The sequence below is a fragment of the Callorhinus ursinus genome, unplaced genomic scaffold (genome assembly GCF_003265705.2).
Source record: "Callorhinus ursinus isolate GAN/ISIS: 27379988/994484 unplaced genomic scaffold, GSC_fseal_2.0 scaffold114, whole genome shotgun sequence".
Taxonomy (NCBI): domain Eukaryota; kingdom Metazoa; phylum Chordata; class Mammalia; order Carnivora; family Otariidae; genus Callorhinus; species Callorhinus ursinus.
The window spans coordinates 91,145-108,425 of NW_027397176.1; the positions used below are offsets into that span (position 1 = coordinate 91,145).

The 17,281-nt window shown below is 35.1% G+C and overlaps 1 long non-coding RNA gene across 8 annotated transcripts in view; it reads right to left on the reverse strand.

Moving 5' to 3' along the window:
- Positions 1-222: 222 nt before the first annotated feature.
- The window catches only part of LOC112813068 (uncharacterized), a 398,822-nt gene continuing 381,763 nt past the window's right edge, over positions 223-17,281 (reverse strand). For 5 of the 8 annotated variants that reach the window (XR_012377159.1, XR_012377158.1, XR_012377154.1 and 2 more), the window contains one exon: positions 223-389. This is a non-coding gene — a long non-coding RNA (uncharacterized lncRNA). Of the gene's footprint in view, positions 390-609; positions 643-12,515; positions 13,296-17,281 lie in introns of those variants that run through there. The other 3 variants (XR_012377157.1, XR_003205441.2, XR_012377156.1) reach the window with 2 other exon arrangements.

Below are 17,281 nucleotides of genomic sequence, written 5' to 3' on the forward strand. Positions count from 1 at the left end.
ATTTTATGCACAGTAAGAATCCCAGAAGGGGGGGATGCAGAAAGAATATTTGAGGAAATAATTACTAGAATCTTTTAAATTTGATTACAAACATTGATCTGCATGTCCAAGAACCTCAGTGAACTTCAATTAGAATAAACTCACGCACATCTATACCTTAACACATCATAGTAAAACCGTCAAGAAAAATGTTTTTAAAAGATTTATTTATTTGTTCTTGGGGGGAGGGAAGACTGAGTGGGGGTAGGGACAGAGAGAGAGAATCTTCAAGCAGACTCCCCAGAGTGCAGAACACGATGATGCAGGCCTTAATCCCATGACCCATGAGATCATGACCTGAGCTGAAACCAGGAGTCTGATGTCCAACCAAGTAAGCCACCCAGGTGCCCCTGTCAAGAAAATTTTGAAAAAGAAAAAAAAATCATCATGTAAAAGATTTCCTCATAAGACTAACAGCTGTCTTATCATAAAAAAATGGAACCTACAAGAAAATGGAATGACATATACAAACTGCTAAAAAGAAAGACTGTCAACCTGTATTTCAAAAACAGAAAAGAAATTTAGATGTCCCAGATAGACAAAAATAGAATTTGTCACTAGCACACTTACTTTACAAACAAATACTATAGAAATTCATTCAGGCTGAAATGAAAAGACATTAGACAATAACTCAAATGTTCACAAAAGAAGTAAGAGCACCAGTAAAGACAGTTACATGGGTAAATATAAAGACATTATAAATGTATTTTTTGTAACTCTTTAATCTAGTATAAAAGACAACAACATGAGGCAATTATTAAAATGTTATATGGATTGATTTAGGCTCTATAAAGATGTAATTTGTATAACAATAATAGCACAAGAGAGTAGGGAGAAAATAAGACCAGAATTGAAATGGAAACAAGACAAAGATGTCACCAGAAAAGAAAACTATACACCAATATCTCTTATAAATATAAATGCAGATATCCTCAAGAAAATAGTAGCAAAGTAAGTCCAGCAATATATAAAAAAGATTATATATCAAAACCAAGTGCAATTTCATCAAAGGAAACCATCAATAAAGCAAAAAAGCAACATATTGAATGGGAATAGATATTCACAAATGATATATCCAATAAGGAACTAATGTGCAAAATATATAAAGAACTTACACAACTCAACACACAAAATAATAATAAATAATAATAATAATAATCTGATTAAAAATGGGCAGAAGACCTGAATAGACATTTTTCCAAAGAAGACATACAGTCAATAGACACATGAAGAGATGCACAATATCACTAACATTAGGAAATGCAAATCAAAACCACACTGAAATATCATCTTACATCCGTCAAAATGGCTGGAATCAAAAGGACAAGTAATTTGAACAAATGTAGGCAAGGATGTGGTGAAAAGAAAGCCTTTATGCACTGTTGGGGGAAATGTAAATTGATACAACCACTGTGGAAAGTAGTATGGAGGCTCCTAAAAAAAATAAATAAATAAGCATGGATCCAGTAATCCAATACTGGGCATTGACACCATCCAAAACAAAAACAAAAACAAAAACAAAAACCCACTAATTCAAAAATATATATGCACCCTTATGTTTATTGCAGCATTATTTACAATGACCAAGATGTAGAAGCAACCCAAGTGTTCTCTGATAGATGAATGGATAAAGAAATATTACTCAACCACACACACACAAAAAAGGATAAGATCTTGCCATTTGTGACAACATGGATGGACCTAGAGAGTATTATGGTAACTGAAATAAGTCAGACAAAAAAATTCAAATATCATATGATTTCACTTAAATGTGAAATCTAAAAAAATAAATGAATAAACAAACAAAAAGCAGAAACAGACCCGTAAGTAAAAAGAAAAACTGATGGTTGCCAGAGAATGGGGGTGGGAGATAAACAAAATGGATGCAAGGAAGTGGAAGATACAGGCTTCCAGTTATGAAATAAATAAGTCACAAGGATAAAAGGAACATAGTCAATGGTATTATTATAGTGTTCTATGGTCTCAGATGGTGAGCATAGCATAATGTATAGACCTTTTGAATCACTTTGTTGTACACAGGAAACTGATGTAACATTGGATGTAACTATATTAACTATAGTTCAATAATTTAAAAGTGTAATTTATCCAAGAAATGCAAATTAGTATAACATCTGAGAATTAATTAATGTAAAAAATGATATTAATAGAATAAAGGACATAATCCGTATGTTTATCACAATAGAAACATGAAAACATTTGATGAAATATAAAACCCTTTTGAGATTTAACAACAAAATTCAACAAACTAGAAATAGAAAGGAACTTCTTCAATCTAAAAAAGGACTAGAAAAACCTAGAGTTAAGAATGAAACAAAGCAATGGTGTACCCTCTCATCATTTCTATTCAACATTATACTGGAGGTCTAGCCAGAATAGTTGGGTAAGAAAGAAAAATAATAAAATACATCAAATTTAGAACAAAAAAGTAAAACTGTCTGTATTTATAGATTACATGGTCTTATCAATAGAAAATATTATGGAATACACACACACACACACACACACACACACACACACACACACAATTGAAGCTAATAAAGAAGTTCAGAGTGTTTCTAATTTTCTCTCCCAGGTCTGCCCATTGAACACCCGTGTTGCATCCTTGGAAGTTTGTTTCTCTTTAGTTCTTTTCAAAGCCTGCTCCTCTATCAGTACAATGTCTTGGACTATTTATGGGCATACTCTTACTTCAGTCTTTCTTTGTGTGATCCATGAGCCCTGCATTAATGCAATCTACTCTCATAGCCTCAAAGACCTATCTTATGCCAAGAATGCCCACATTGCTCCATCATGACCTAATATTTTGGGAAATCTTGCTTTCATATTTCAGTATCCCACAAGCACCTCACATCTCACATATCTAAAATCAAACTCATGTCTTCCCCTCTCAAATTGCTCTAAGATTATCCATGTTGGTGAATGACACTTCCATCCAAAGCCACCCAAGCTGAAACCCTGGGAAAGTCAGCCAAGTTTCTTTCTTCATTTCATTCTGCAAAAGCATCCCTAGACTGTAAACTTGTGGAGAGCAAGGGCATGTCTTATTCACTGCTGCTTGCTCAGCACCTGATATGATGCCCAATACTCTGTAAACATTTTGAATGCATGAATTTGACTATGCCCCTTGCCTATTGTTGCTCGGATTCAATGTTCTTAGCAAAGGGTTCTGACTCTGATATGTGCAAGCATTCCATAGGGGCACACTAATGTCTATTCATGTGCCTAGAGCCCAAAGTCAAAATCAAGGGCTTTGAAATCACACAATCATTATCATGCTTCCTTTAAAATTGAGAAGAAGTGACAAAACATTTTTGAGAAACAATAACAAACCTGGAGGTATCACAATTCCTGGTTTGAAAACATATTACAAAGCTGCAATAATTTTATGACCCAGCAATTGCACTTCTGGATATTTACCCCAAAGACACAGATGTAGTGAAAAGAAGGGCCATATGCACCCCAGTGTTCATAGCAGCAATGTCCGCAATAGCCAAACTGTGGAAAGAGCCAAGATGCCCTTCAACAGATGAATGGATAAAGAAGATGTGGTCCATATATACAATGGAATATTACTCAGCCATCAGAAAGGATGAATACCCAACTTTTGCATCAACATGGATGGGACTGGAGAAGATTATGCTAAGTGAAATAAGTCAAGCAGAGAAAGTCAATTATCATATGGTTTCACTTATTTGTGGAACATAAGGAATAGCATGGAGGACATTAGGAGAAGGAAGGAAAAAATGAAGGGGGGGAATAGGAGGGAGAGGGGAACCATGAGAAACTATGGACTTCGAGAAACAAACTGAGGGTTTTAGAGGGGAGGGGGGTGGGGAGATGGGTTAGCCCGGTGATGTGTATTAAGGAGGGCATGTACTTCATGGATCACTGGGTGTTATACAAAAACCATGAATTGTGGGTCACCATATCAAAAACTAATGATGTATTGTATGGTGACTAACATAACATAATAAAATAAAATTAAAAGAAAATCAACACAGATGAAGACTTCAACATAAGACATAGGAGTCAGGGGCCTGGGTGGCTCAGTCAGTTAAGCATCTGCCTTTGGCTTAGGTCATGATCTCCAGGTCCTGGGTTTGAGCCCCATGTTGGTCTCCCTTCTCAGCAGGGAGTCTGATTCTCCCTCTCCCTCTGTCTCTCCCCCTGCTTGTGTTCTCTCTGTCTCTGTCTCTGTCTCTCTCTCTCAAATGAATAAATAAAATCTTTTAAAAAAATCTTTAAAAAAAGAATGAAAACATAGGGAAAAAGCTTCATGACATTGGTCTCAGCAATGACTTCATGGATATTATACCAAAAGCACAAGCAACTAAAATTAAAAAAAAAAACTAATAAGGTTCTGCACAGTGAAGGAAAAAATCAACAGTGTGAAAATGCAACCTATGGTCTAGGGGAAAATATTTGCAAACTATATATCTGATAAGCAGTTAATTTCCAAAATATATACAGAACTCCTACAGATCAATAGCAAAACAACAAAAACAATAACTAATAACCTGATTGGAAAAAGGAGCTACAGACTTGAATAGACATTTCTCCAAAGAAGATACAAAAATAGCCAACAAGGATATAAAAAGATGCTCAGTGTTACTAATAATCAAGGAAATGCAAATCAAAACTAAATGAGACATCACTTCACACCAGCTAGGATGGTTATTAGTTTAAAAAAAAAAGTGTTGGCAAGGATGTGGAGAGATTGAAATCCTGTCTACTACTGGCAGTAATATAAAATGGTGCAGCAACTATGGAAAACAGTATGGCAATTACCCCAAAATTAAAAATATAACTACCAGGCGTCCTGGGTGGCTCAGATGGTTAAGCATCTGCCTTTGACTCAGGTCATGGTCTCCAGGTCCCGGGATCAAGCCCCATGTCGGGCTCCCAGCTCAGTGGGCCATCTGCTTCTCCCTCTCCTTCTGCCTCTCCCCATGCTTGTGCTCTCTCAGTCTCTGAATGTCTCTCTCAAATGAATAAAGTCTTAAAATATATAATATATATATAAAACTACCAAACCAAACAAATAAATATATATGTGATATATATCATATGAGTATGATATATGATATATATCATATGAATATCATATGAAAATGTTGCAGCATCTCACCTAAAATAATTGAAATCATGATCTCAAAGAAATATTAGCATTCTTATGTCCATTTTCAGCACTATTTACAAAAACCAAGTTGTGGAAACAACCTAAATATTTATCAACAGATGAATGGATAAAGAGAATGTATCATATACAGATAATATTACTTAACCTTTAAAAAGAAGAAAATCCTGCAATATACAACATGGATGGAATTTGATGACATTATGCTAAGTAAAATAAGCCAGTTACTGAAGAACAAATACTGCATGATTTTATTTATAGGAAGTATCTAAAATAGTCAAACTCATAAACAAAGAGTAGAATAGTGGTTTCCAGGGACTGGGGGAAGGGGGAAATGGGGAAGTGCCAGTCAATGGGTATGAAGATTCAGTTATTCAAGATGAATAAGTTCTAGAGATATGCTGTACAACATTGTGCCTATAGTTAGCAATACTGTATTGTAAACTTAAAAATCTGCTGAGAGTATATCTCATGTTAAATGTTTTTACCACAATTAAAAAAAAAGATTTATAACAAGGCAAGAATGTTTCCTCTCATTGTCCTTATTCAACATCATACTGGAAGTTCTAGCCCATGAAATAAAATAAAAAGAAATGGAACTATGCAGACCACAATGGGAAAAAAATGAAATTATCTTTACTCAGATTATACTATTATCTATGGACAAGACAACAAAGAATCTACAAAAGCCATCATGGATTAAAAAGCAAATATGGTGAGAGTTCCAGTTCCTATGAAATAGGAAGACCCTGAACTCACCTCTTCCACAGAACACACAAAACTATGCCTATTAATAGAACAACAAAATATGACAACATATACATAAAACCTGAAGATGGAAGCACAAAAAGAAGAGAAGGGGGAAAAGAAAATGAAAAAAGTTTCTTCTGCTTATTTTTGTAGAATGTGTTTGAACTTAAATGACCATCAAATTAATATAGACTGCTATTTACTTAGGATGATATATATGGACCTCATGATAACCACAAACCTAAAAGCTATGACAGATACACAAAAAATAAAGAGAAAGAGAGCCAAACATAACACTATAAAAACTCATTAATCACAAAGAAAGAGAGCAAGAGAAGGAAAAAAGGAATAAAGAAGAGCTACAAAAATAACCAGAAAACAAATTTTTAAAAATGATAATGAGTACATATCTATCAATAATTACTTAAAATGTAAATGACCTAAATGCTACAATCAAAAGACCTAGTGTTTGCCCAAGTGTCTATTGATTGAAAAATGGATAAAGAAGTATGTATATATATATATATATATATATACACACACACACACATATCAAAATATTATGCAGCCATGAAAAGGAATGAAATCTTGCCATTTGCAATGTCATCAATAGCGCTAGAGAATATAATGCTAAGCAAAATAAGTCAGTCAGAGAAAGACAAATACCATATGATTTCACTCACATGTGAAATTTAAGAAACAAAACAAATGATCAAAGGAAAACAAAAAGAGAGGCAAACCAAGAAACAGACTCTTACCTATAGACAACAAAGTGATGGTTACCAGAGGGGAGGAGGCTGGGGAAATGGGTGAAATAGGTGAAAGAGATTAAGGAGTACACCTATCATGATGAGTACCAGGTGACGTATAGAATTGTTGAATCACCATATGGTACATATGAAACTAATATATCACTGTATATTAACTAACTGTAATTAAAATAAAAAACAAAACAACAACAACAAAAAACATAGTGTTTAGATAAAAAGCAAAACACACTGGTCTTGCTTGAGATAAAAAAAAAAAACAAGACCCACCTTTATGCTTCCTCCAAGAGATTCACCTCTGTCTGAAGGACACATACAGACTGAAAGGGAAGGGATGAAAAAGCATTCACCATGCGAATGGGAGTGAATAAGAAAGCCAGAGTAATATACTATAAGAAAAGCAAATATGGCAAGGTTACAGGACAGAAAGTCAATAAACAAAAGTCAATTTCTTTCCTAATACCAGCAATGAACAATTGGAATTTGAAATTAAAGAGTACAATTTTTTATAGCACCAAAAAATGAAATACTTAGGTATAAATCTAACAAAATATATACATGTTGTATAGACAGAAAACTACAAAATGCTGATGAAAGAAATCAAAGAAAATTTTAAAATATTGTTAGAATGTCATAGGGGAAGGGAAAAAAAAAGAAGGAAGCAAACCATAAGAGATTCTTAACTATAGAGAACAAACTGAGGGTTGTTGGAGGGGAGATGCATGGGAAGTGGGCTAAGTGGGTGATTGCCATTAAGAAGGGCACTTGTGTTGAGCACTAGGTGTTATATGTAAGTGATGAATCACTAAATTCTATTCCTGAAACCAATATTACACTATATGTTAACCAACTAGAATTTAAATAAAATTTTGAAAAAGATATTGTTAGGATGTCAATTATTTCCAATCTGATCTATAAATTCAATACTTCTCAATAAACATTCCAAGAAGTTATTTCACATATTGGAATGTGTGTGTGTGTGTGTGTGTGTGTGTGTGTGTGTGTGTGTATACCCAAATAGACTTTAAAATGTATGTGGAAAAGCAAAGGACTTATAACAGTCAACAAATTATTATAAAAAAATAAACTTTGAAGACTTACTAGCCTATTTCAAGACTTTCTTTAGTAAGCTTTAGTAATATAGACAATGTAGTATTAGTAAAAGCTTTAGTAATGTAGACAATGTAGTATTAGTAAAAGAAGTAGCCCATATATTAATGGAGTAGAATAGAGAGCCCAGAAATCCCACAAAAGTATAGTCAGTGGATTGATGACAATGGCACAAAGTCAATTAGATGGAAAAAAGATAGTCTTTCAACAAATGTTGGTAGAACAATTGGAGGTCCATATTTTTTTTTAAGGCACCTAGACACTGACCTTACACTTTATATAAAAATTAACTCAAAATGAATCATAGATCTAAATATAAAATGCAGATTTACAAGAATTTTAAAAGAAAACATAGGAGAACATCTAGGTGACCCTGAGTTTGGTAGTTTTCAGATATAACATGAAAATTAATACCCAAAAATGAAAAACAAAAATTGATAATCTGGACTAACTAAATACTTCTGCATTGAGAAAGACAGGATTAAGAAAATGAAAAGACAAGTCATGGATAAAGATAATTGTAAAGCTCACATAAAGAACTTGTATCCAAAATATTACTTAAAAGTATTTTGGTTCTGGTTCAAGATGGTAATGTTAAAAGATCCTGAACTCATCTCCTTCCATGGACCAGACCAAACATACACCTCTGTATGAACATTTTTCTCTGTAAGAAAAAAAAAATTGTCAAGAGTTACCCCCTCACATCAAGAAAATGAGAGGGGGGAGAAAAGATATAAAATGAGAGGGAAACCACATGGACGTGTATAGAAAAGGCTAAGAAAAATCTCACCATAAATATCACCCCCAGTGCTGAGACCCACAATTGAGAGAGAACTCAAAGACTTGAGCTTCTCCCTGAAGAACAAAGGGCTTGTTCTCCACATTGGGAACCCCAACAATTAAGACTAGCACCTAAGAGATAAGTCCCCCTAAGCATCTGTCCTTGAAGACCAACAGGGCTTGCACCATGAGGCCCACAGGCCTGTAGCAAACTCAGGAACAAATCTTAAAATGTCTGCATGCAGACTTACTGATCCTAAGTCCCAAGGCAGAAGAAATCCTTTGAAAAGTGCCAAGGATTTATATGAAAAAGACTCATTTGCTAATTTTAAAGCATTGGTAGGAGGCGTAGGGACCATCAGGACTTTTTTTCTTTCTTTTTTAATTTTTATTCTTTTTCTCCCCCCCTCCTTTGGTGGTGCCATATTTGCACCTCTTCTGCTTCACTCCAAACGGTGGGCACCATTTTCATGCTTTCTATCTGCCATGCTCCAGAGTGCCAGTACCCCCTGGAGGACAGCTAATATATTCATTCAATGCCTGGTTTTTATATCTGGTAACCTGGTTTTTGTTGCTGCCATCCAGAGGACACCCCTGTCTACCTGGTGGCCAGGAATGCTGTGTTGCTGGGTCCCATGAGACTGTAACAGTATTAACAGTTCTTGGCAGACTACCACCCCCAGGACACTACACAGGCAGCAGATGCCAAAACACTCCCAGTGTTTCTGACAAAGAGTCCTATTTCCTTGTCCAGGAGCTTTGGCTTGAAGGGCAAGCATCTGGCTTGACACAAGTAAGGGCCTAAGAAGGTGATTTCAGGTAATGGAGACCAGTAGATGCAATCTTTGTGCTATCCATCTGCCTTGCTCCAACTCATTTGTATCTTCCAAAAAGGAGCCTATACCCTTGCCTCATGCACTGATTTTTGTAGCAACTTTGGAAGGGACACCTGTACATCACCTGGCTCTTGTGGCTGGTCAGATTTATGTTCATGGGCCCCACAGGACTATAACAAATGAAGAAAGAGTTCCTAAATAGCTATCACCCCCAGGGCAAAGCAAGAGGCAACAAACCCAAAAGCTCAAGAGTCTTATTAACCTATCATCGTAACTGCAGCCTGAGTGACAGGTTTTTAATTAAACACATATCTCAGGGCTGGCCTTCTGTGAGACTTCAGAGCGTGGGTACTATCTTTGCACTATCCCTCTGTCATGCTCTGGAGCACCAGCATCTCTCAGATGAAGGCATTTATACATGTTTAGTATCCCAGTTTTTACATCTGGTGTTTTATTTTTTGATCACCTGGCTCTGGTGGCCAAGGGGGCTTGTGTTCTTGAGTTCCCTGGGATTACAACAATCAGATAGATGGTTCTTGGAAGGCTACCACCCCCAGAGCACTGCAGAGACAGCAGACTGAAACACACCACAGTCTTTCTGTGAAAGAGGCCTACTTGCTAATCCTGGAGCTTTGGCCTCAGGGTCAGGCTTCAGGTCTGGCACACATCTACAGCCTACAAAATGCCATCTTTGTACTTTCCCTCTGCCTCATGATAGCTCATTAGCATCTCTCAGAAGGAGCACATACACTCTTCTGGAGCCCTGATTTTTACAACAGCCACCCAGGGACACCCCCAGATTGCCATAGGACTGAACATGTTTGTATTCTTTAAAAGCTGCTGCTTGAAGATCTGGTTTCTAATCAGCCTGAATCTATGTGCAGACTCAGATCCTCCCTTTTGAAACCCTGACTGGTCTTAGCACGCTTTCAATTATTAGGAGCTATTAAAAATAAAATGGGTTGCTTGGACAACCACAAAGGTCTGAGAGATAATCAACAGCTAAGGCAGGGTTGAACAATAAGATTCATCCCCTATACAAGGCCAACCCTTTATGACTAAGAGAGGTAGCTATTTCATCTAATGCATAGAAATCAATACAGAGTCAAGTAATATAAGGAAACATCTGAATATATTCAGAATGAAATAATAAGATAAAACCTCAGAAAAAAAGAAAAACCTTAATGAAAGAGAGATAAGTAATTTCCCTGATAAAAAGTTAAAAGTAATAGTTGTAAAGATGCTCACCAAGTTCAGGAGAAGAATGAATAAACACAGTAAGAACTTCACTGAAAAGATAAAAATATAGGAAAGTACCAAAAAAAGTCAAAGTGTTGAATAAGGTAACTGAACTGAAAAATACACCGGAGGGGTTCAATAACAGGCTAGATGAAACAGAAAAAAAGGATCAGTTAACACAAGGACATGGAAAAGAAATTCACCCTACTGGAGTAGCAAAAGTAAATGAAAACAAATTGAAAATAGTTGAAATGACTTATGGGACAACATCAAATAGACCAAAATTCACCTCATAGGAGTCCCAGAGAGAAAAGAGAGAAAGGAGCAGAAAACTTATTTAAAGAAATAGTGGCTGAAAACTTCCCTAACCTTGGAAAGGAAACAGACATTCAGATCCAGGAAGTCCCTAGATTCCAAATAAGATGAACTCAAAGAGACCCACACCAACACACATTATAAATCAAGTGAAAAAAGTTAAAGACAAGGAGAGAATCTTAAAGCAGCAAGACAAAAACAACTAGTTGCATACAAGAGAACCCCCATAAGACTATGATTTTAGATTTTTTTTTAGCAGGAACTATGCAGTCCAGAAGAGAATAGTATAATATATTCCAAGTGCTGGAAGAAAAACAAACAAACAAAATACTTCTAACCAAGAATAGTCTCTCTAGCAAAGTTATCCTTCAGATATGAAGGAGAGATAAAGAGCTTTTCCAGACAAGCAAGAGTTAAAGGAGTTAATAATCACTAAACTAGCCTTTCAAGAAGTGTTAAAGAGACTTCTTTAAACCGAAAATAAGGGCTCTAATTAGTAACAAGAAAATATATGAAATTATAAATCTCCCTAGTAAAGGTAAATATATGGTAAAGGTAGTGGATTAACCACTTTTTAAGCTAATATGAAGGTTAAGACAAATGTAGTAAAAAATAATTGTAACAACAATATTTTTTAAAGATTTTATTTATTTGACACAGAGAGAGTGACAGTGAGAGAGGGAACACAAACAGGGGGAGTGGAAGAGGGAGAAGCAGACCTTCTGTGTAACAGGGAGTCCGATACAGGGCTCGATCCCAGGACCCTGGGATCATGACCTGAGCTGAAGGCAGACACTTAACGATTGAGCCACCCAGGTGCCCCTGTAACAACAATAATTATTTAGGGGACACAAGATGAATGATGTAAAATGCAACATCAAAAACATTAAGACATGGCTGGGGAGAGTAAAAATGTAGAGCTTTAGAATATGTTCAAACTTAAGTTGTTTTCAACTTAAAATAGATAGTTATAAATATAAATTCTTATATGTAAGCTTCATGGCAACCACAAAGTAAAAATCTATAGTACATACACAAAAGATAATAAGAATGTAATCTAAGCATCATACCAAAGAAAGTCACCTAACCGTGAGGGAAGAGACCAAGGGAAGAAAGGGACAGAGGAAGTACAAAACAGAAAACAAGTAACAAAATGGCAATAAGTATACACCTATCAATGTTTACTTTACATTTAAATGGACTAAATTCTCCAATCAAAAATATATAGTGGCTGAATGTATAAAAATACCAGACCCATCTATATGCTGCCTCCAAGAGACTTAGTTCAGACATAAGGACACACAGAGACTGAAAGTGAAGGGATGGGAAAAGATGTCCCATGCAAATGGAAACTGAAAGAAAGCATACCCATATTAGTCAAAATAGACTTTAACACAAAAAATGTAATAAAAGACAAAAACAGGCATTACATAATGATAAAGGAGTCAATCCAACAACAGGATATAACATTTCAAATAACTATGCACTCAAATGGGAGCACCTAAACATATAAAGCAAATGTTAAGAGACAGAAAGGGAGAAATTAATGGCAATAAAATACTAGTATGGGATTTTGGGTAGACAAATGAGCAAAGAGGGTCAAAAGATATAAAATTCCAGTTATGAAATAAATAAGCCACGGGGATGTAACATATAGCATGGTGACTATATTTAATAATACTGCACTGCGTATTAGAAAGTTGTTAAGACTTTTTAATTTTAGTCATTCTGACTGGTGTGAGGTGGTATCTCATTGTGGTTTTGATTTGTATTTCCCTGATGCTGAATGATGGTGAGCATTTTTTCACGTGTCTGTTGGCCATTTGGATGTCTTTGCAGAAATGTCTGTTCATGTCTTCTGCCCATTTCTTGATTGGATTATTTGTTCTTTGGGTGTTGAGTTTGATAAGTTCTTTCTAGATTTTGGATACTAGCCCTTAATCTGATAAGACATTTGCAAATACTTTCTCCCATTCTGTTGGTTGTCTTTTGGTTCTGTCGACTGTTTTTGTTGTTGTTGTTGTTGTTTTTACTGGCTGTGCAAAAGCTTTTTATCTTGATGAAGTCCCAAGAATTCATTTGTGCCTTTGTTTCCCTTGCCTTTGGAGACATGTCTAGCAAGAAGTTGCTGCAACCAAGGTCAGAGATTGCTGCTTATGTTCTCCTCTAGGATTTTGATTCATTCCTGTCTCACATTTAGGTCTTTCATCAATTTTGAGGAAACAACAGATGTTGGTGAGGATGCGGAGAAAGGGGAACCCTCTTACACTGTTGGTGGGAATGCAAGCTGGTGCAGCCACTCTGGAAAACAATATAGAGGTTCCCCAAAAAGTTGAAAATAGAGTTACCCTATGACCCAACAATTGCGCTACTAAGTATTTACCCTAAAGATACAAATGTAATGATCCAAAAGGGCCCTGGTACCCCAATGTTTATAGCAGCAATGTCCACAATAAACAAACTTTGGAAAGAGCCCAGATATCCACTGACAGGTGAATGGATAAAGAAGATGTGGTATATATATACAATGGAATATTATGCAGCCATCAAAAAAAGAAATCTTGCCATTTGCAATGATGTAAATGGAACTAGAGGGTATTATGTTAAGCAAAATCAGAGAAAGACAATTATCATATAATTATCATATGATAATCATAGATAATTATCATATGATAATCAAAGACAATTATCATACGATCTCACTCATGTGGAATTCAAGAAACAAAACAGGATCATAGGGGAAGAGAGCAAAAGATAAAACAAGACGAAATCAGAGAGGGAAACAAACCATAAGAGACTTTTAATGATAGGAAACAAACTGAGGGTTGCTGGAAGGGAGGGCAGTGGAAGGATAGGGTAACTGGGTGATGGATGTTAAGGAGGGCACATGATATAATGAGCACTGGGTATTATATAAGACTGATGAATCACTGAACTCTACCCTTGAAACTAATAATATGTGTTAATTAATTGAATTTAAATAAAAAGATAAAGGTATTAACAAAGATAAAAAGAATAAAAAATAATGAAAAAATAATAATAATAAAATAAATTTTAACGTAAATATATAACACCATAAATATACCAGGAAAAAAAAGTTAAGAGAGTAAATTTTAAAAGTTTTCATCACAAGAAAAAAAATTATATAACTATGTACTGTGACAGATGTTAACTAGACTTACTGTGGTGATTATTTCATAATATATAAAAATGTTGGATAATTATGTTGCACATCTGAAACTAATAAAATGTTGTATGTCATACTTAAAAAAATCTTAAAACTCAACAATGACAAATTGAACAACCAGATTAATAATTTACAGCATATCTAAACAGATACCTTACCAAAGAGGATGTTACACATGGCAAATAATCATATTAAGAGATGTTAAACATCATTTGCCATGTATATACCACTACACACATATTAGAATGGCTAAAATCTTAAAACCTGACAACACCAGTTGCTGGTGAGGTTGTAATGCAATACAAACTCTCTCTTGCTGGTGGGAATGCAAAACTGTACAGCCACTTCAAAAGATAGGTTTATAGTTTCTTGCAAAGCTAAGCATAGTGTTATGCTATCCAGCACTACTGGTTATAGACCCAACAGATTTAAAAACATATGTCCCCACAAAAAGTCTTGCATGCAAATATTACAGCAACTTTATTATTGCTAGAAACTTGAAGAAATAGAGATGCCCTTCAACAGGTAAATAAATAAGCAAAATGGAATACTATTCAGTAATAAAAAGGAATTAGCTGTCAAATTGAGCAAAGGTGTGAACAAACCTTAAATATATATTTTTAAGTGAAAGAAGCTAGTCTAAAAAAGCTGTATGATTTTAATGATATGACATTCTAGAAAACACAAAACTATACAGACAGTAAACAGATCAGTGATTGCCAGAGCTCAGAGGATGGAGATAAATGTGTAAACAGGAGAAATTTCCAGGCACTGAAAGTATTCTGTATGACATTTTAATGAAAATTATTCTATATGACTGCAGCTGTTGAAATCCATAAAACTTTAAAGCAGAAAGAATGAACTTGAATGTATGCAAATTAAAGAAAAAAAATAAGCATTTTGGGGGGCATCTGCATGCTCAGTCTGTTGAGTGTTTGACTCTTGATTTCAGCTCAGGTCATGATCTCAGAGCTGTAAGATCAAGCCCCGCATGGGGTTCTGTACTCAGTGTGGAGTCTACTTGAGATTCTCCCTCTTCTTCTGCCCACCCCTTCATAAATAAATAAATAAAAATAACATCTTTAAAAAAAAACATATTTTGGAAATCTAGGGTTTCCAGGAGGGAATGCCAACTGTAACAAAGGACTCTAACTTTATTTCATATATTTAAAAATCCTTACTGTGGAGGGTGATATAAAATACTGACTTGAGTGTCAATGGAATATGTAAGATCATAAACAAAAGAAACTGTACATAGCACCTGGTCTAATATGAAAAATTGTTTCCAGTGAAGATGGAGCTTAACAATTCTGAAACTGCTATGTATGTATAGTAAAATTAAACAGTTAAGTAAATTAATGGCTGATGATTAGAGCCAGGTTTCTCACTATTAGAGTGGGAACTTTAAGATATAATCAACAGAGAGGAATAGAATCATGTATCTAGTAATGGATTAGGATTAGAAAATTGATATGAAGTTGTGTTTAGCTTAGCATAGATACTGATGAGCACACTCAGAAATATGTATAGATATGTATAAATGCATGGGGTAGTATACATGTACATATTTCTTTGCTCTATCAGCTGAAAGAGACTAAAACTGACAAACCTCAAGAGCAACAAACACCCTTAATGTCCAAATGTCCTAATATCATTCTCCAATAAAAGAAACCAAGTTCCTTGTAGAAATGGCTGATTATAGGACTGGAACGGGAACCTGGAGCATCTTATAGTGCCAGAAAGTGAGGAAGTGTGCACACACACAACATGGGAATACATCCAGGGGACAAAGGAACCAAATTAAAGTGTCCAATGACTAAAGCTGGAACAATGTGAAGAATAAAATAAATAAAATATTACTGGATTATAATGCAAAGTATAAAATACATATCCATGAACCCCTTCTTAGTCAACTCAAGCTGCCATAACAAAATACTGTAAACTAGGTGGCTTGAAAAACAGAAGCTTATTTCTTACAGTTCTGGTGCTGGGAAGTTGAAGGTCAGCCTGCCAGCAGTCAGGTTCTGGTAAGATCTCTCCCTGGTTTGCAAATGGACACCTTCTTGCTATGTTCTTACATGGCAGAAAGAGAAATCTTTCTGGGTGTTCTCTCTTATAAGAACACCAATGTTATTATGTTAGCCCAACCTTCATGACCCACCTAAACTTAATTACCTCCCAAAGACCCCATCTCTAAATACTACCACATTAGATATTAGGGCTTCAACATCTGAATAGGAGGTACAATTCAGTCCAACAGAATGAAATAAATAAGAGACAATAAAAAAATCTCCCATACAACAGAATTCCGAACAACTTATGAAGATACTCTTCCCCTAGGATGTTGAATATATACCCCCTTTTTAAGTGTGAGCTACATATAGTAAATTATTTCCAAAAGGTATAGTGCAGAAAGGGGGAACATTGTGGAGAAATCTAACAAACACTACCTCAATAAAGTGATCAAGGTTAACATCCACAGTGATAAGTCACATGATAACATGTATCTTTGATATGATGTGATGAAAATGGAATTCCCTCTGTGATTTTCCCTCCCCAAACTTGCAACAGCAGTCTAACCACACACACACACACACACACACACACACACACACCAGACAACTCCCAGTTTAGGGACATTATACAAAATATCTGACCAGTACTTCTTAAAACAGTCAAGGTCATCAAACACTATGAGAAGTCTAAGAACCTGTCACAGTGAAGAGGAGCCTAAGCAGACAACTAAATATAATGTGCTATCCTGAAAGGGATTTTGAAACAAAAAAAGACATTTGGTAAAAACTAAGATCTAAATAAAGAATGCATGTTAATTAATAATTATATATTGATATTGATTCATTAACTGTGACAAATATACCACATTAATGCAAGATAATAATAATAATAGAAATTAGATATGGCATATATGGAATCTTTCTGTACTCCCTTCTCAAATTTTCTATGAAACTATATTCTAAAATTTAACAATATATAAAAGTAAAAATAAAAGAAAACATAAAATCTAGGTCTGAAGTTAAGCACAAAAGAAAAAAACTGGATTTTGAAATGTGTATAATCACTTAATTTTCTGGTGTATGAT